A 3,233-nucleotide genomic window follows, 5' to 3' on the forward strand; every position below is an offset into this window, starting at 1 on the left:
GTCTAGGCCGGATGGTAACAGGAGGCAAGGGACACGAAGTTTTACCCAGGTTCGGGCCCTCTTGATGGAGGTAAAACCCTACGTCCTGCTTGATTAATATTGATTATATGGGTAGTACAAGAGTAGATCTACCACGAGATCAGAGAGGCTAAACCCTAGAAGCTAGCCTATGGTATGATTGTTGTTCTGTATGTTGTCCTACAGACTAAAACCCTCTGGTTTATATAGACACCGGAGAGGGTTAGGGTTACACAAAGTCGGTTACAATGGTAGGAGATCTACATATCTGTATCGCCAAGCTTGCCTTCCACGCCAAGGAAAGTCCCTTCCGGACACGGGATGAAGTCTTCAATCTTGTATCTTCATAGTCTAGGAGTCCGGCTGAAGGTATAGTCCGGCCATCCAGACACCCCCTAATCCAGGACTCCCTCATATAACCAATAGTTTCTTTAGGGTATCCTATGAAGACACATTTTTCCGATTTGGGTTCGAGCTTTTCAGGTTGAAGTTTCTTCACATAAGCATCGCATCCCCAAACTTTTAGAAACGATAGCTTAGGTTTCTTCCCAAACCATAATTCATACGGTGTCGTCTCAACGGATTTCGACGAAGCCCTATTTAAAGTGAATGCGGCAGTCTCTAAAGCATATCCCCAAAATAATAGTGGTAGATCGGTAAGAGACATCATAGATCGCACCATATCCAATAGAGTGCGATTACGACGTTCGGACACACCATTACACTGAGGTCTTCCAGGCGGCGTGAGTTGTGAAACTATTCCACATTTCCTTAAGTGCGTGCCAAATTCGTGACTCAAATATTCTCCCCCACGATCTGATCGCAAGAACTTGATTTTCCTGTCACGTTGATTCTCGTCCTCACTCTGAAATTCCTTGAACTTTTCAAAGGTCTCAGACTTGTGTTTCATTAAGTAGACATACCCATATCTACTCAAGTCATCGGTGAGGGTGAGAACATAACGATAGCCACCGCGAGCCTCAACACTCATTGGACCGCACACATTAGTATGTATGATTTCCAATAAGTTGGTTGCTCGCTCCATTGTTCCGGAGAACGGAGTCTTGGTCATTTTGCCCATGAGGCATGGTTCGCACGTGTCAAATGATTCATAATCGAGAGACTCCAAAAGTCCATCTGCATGGAGTTTCTTCATGCGTTTGACACCAATGTGACCAAGGCGGCAGTGCCACAAGTATGTGGGACTATCATTATCAACCTTACATCTTTTGGTATTCACACTATGAATATGTGTAACATCACGTTCGAGATTAAATAAGAATAAACCATTGACCAACGGGGCATGACCATAAAACATATCTCTCATATAAATAGAACAACCATTATTCTCGGATTTAAATGAGTAGCCATCTCGTATCAAACGAGATCCTGATACAATGTTCATGCTCAAAGCTGGCACTAAATAACAATTATTGAGGTTTAAAACTAATCCCGTAGGTAAATGTAGAGGTAGCGTGCCGACGGCGATCACATCGACCTTGGAACCATTCCCGGCGCACATCGTCACCTCGTCCTTCGCTAGTCTCCGCTTATTCTGCAGCTCCTATTTTGAGTTACAAATATGAGCAACCGCACCGGTATCAAATACCCAGGAGCTACTACGAGTACTGGTAAGGTACACATCAATAACATGTATATCACATATACCTTTGGTGTTGCCGGCCTTCTTGTCCACTAAGTACTTGGGGCAGTTCCGCTTCCAGTGACCACTTCCCTTGCAATAAAAACACTCAATCTCGGGCTTGGGTCCATTCTTTGGCTTCTTCCCGGCAGCTTGCTTACCGGGCGCAGCAACTCCCTTGCCGTCCTTCTTGAAGTTCTTTTTACCCTTGCCTTTCTTGAACTTAGTGGTTTTATTCACCATCAACACTTGATGTTCCTTTTTGATTTCCACCTCTGCTGATTTCAGGATCGAATATACCTCAGGAATGGTCTTTTCCATCCCCTGCATATTGAAGTTCATCACAAAGCTCTTGTAGCTAGGTGGGAGCGACTGAAGGATTCTGTCAAATCATCCGGGCGATTAACTCCCATCTGAGACAAGCGGTTGTGCAACCCAGACATTTTGAGTACATGCTCGCTGACGGAACTATTCTCCTCCATCTTAAAACTATAGAACTTGTCGCACACTTCATATCTCTCGACCCGGGCATGAGCTTGGAAAACCATTTTCAGCTCTTGGAACATCTCATATGCTCCGTGTTGCTCAAAACGCTTCTGGAGCCCCGGTTCTAAGCTGTAAAGCATGCCGCACTGAACCAGGGAGTAATCATCAACACGGGACTGCCAAGCGTTCATAACGTCTTGGTTTGCTGGGGGTGGTGCTTCACCTAACGGTGCTTCAAGGACATATGCTTTCTTGGCAGCTATGAGGATGATCCTCAAGTTCCGGACCCAGTCCGTATAGTTGCTACCATCGTCTTTCAGCTTGGTTTTCTCTAGGAACGCGTTGAAGTTGAGGACAACATTAGCGTGGGCCACTTGATCTACAAGACATATTGTAAAGATTTTAGACTAAGTTCATCTAATCAAATTATTCAATGAACTCCCACTCAGATAGACATCCCTCTAGTCATCTAAGTGATACATGATCCGATTCAACTAGGCTGTGTCCGATCATCACGTGAGACGGACTAGTCATCATCGGTGAACATCTTCATGTTGATTGTATCTTCTATACGACTCATGTTCGACCTTTCGGTCTTCCGTGTTTCGAGGCCATGTCTGTACATGCTAGGCTCGTCAAGTCAACCTAAGTATATTGCGTGTGTAAATCTGGCTTACACCCGTTGTAAGCGAATGTTAGAACCTATCACACCCGATCATCACGTGGTGCTTCGGAACAACGGACCTTAGCAACAGTGCACAGTTAGGGGGAACACTTTCTTGAAATTATTGTGAGGGATCATCTTATTTATGCTACCGTCGTTCTAAGCAAATAAGATGTAAAACATGATAAACATCACATGCAATCAAATAGTGACATGATATGGCCAATATCATTTTGCTCCTTTCGATCTCCATCTTTGGGGCGCCATGATCATCATCGTCACCGGCATGACACCATGATCTCCATCATCGTGTCTTCATGAAGTTGTCTCGTCAACTATTACGTCTACTACTATGGCTAACGATTAGTGATAAAGTAAAGTAATTACATGATGCTTATGTTGACACGCATGTCATAAATAAAT

This window comes from Triticum aestivum, chromosome 4A (genome assembly GCF_018294505.1).
Source record: "Triticum aestivum cultivar Chinese Spring chromosome 4A, IWGSC CS RefSeq v2.1, whole genome shotgun sequence".
Taxonomy (NCBI): domain Eukaryota; kingdom Viridiplantae; phylum Streptophyta; class Magnoliopsida; order Poales; family Poaceae; genus Triticum; species Triticum aestivum.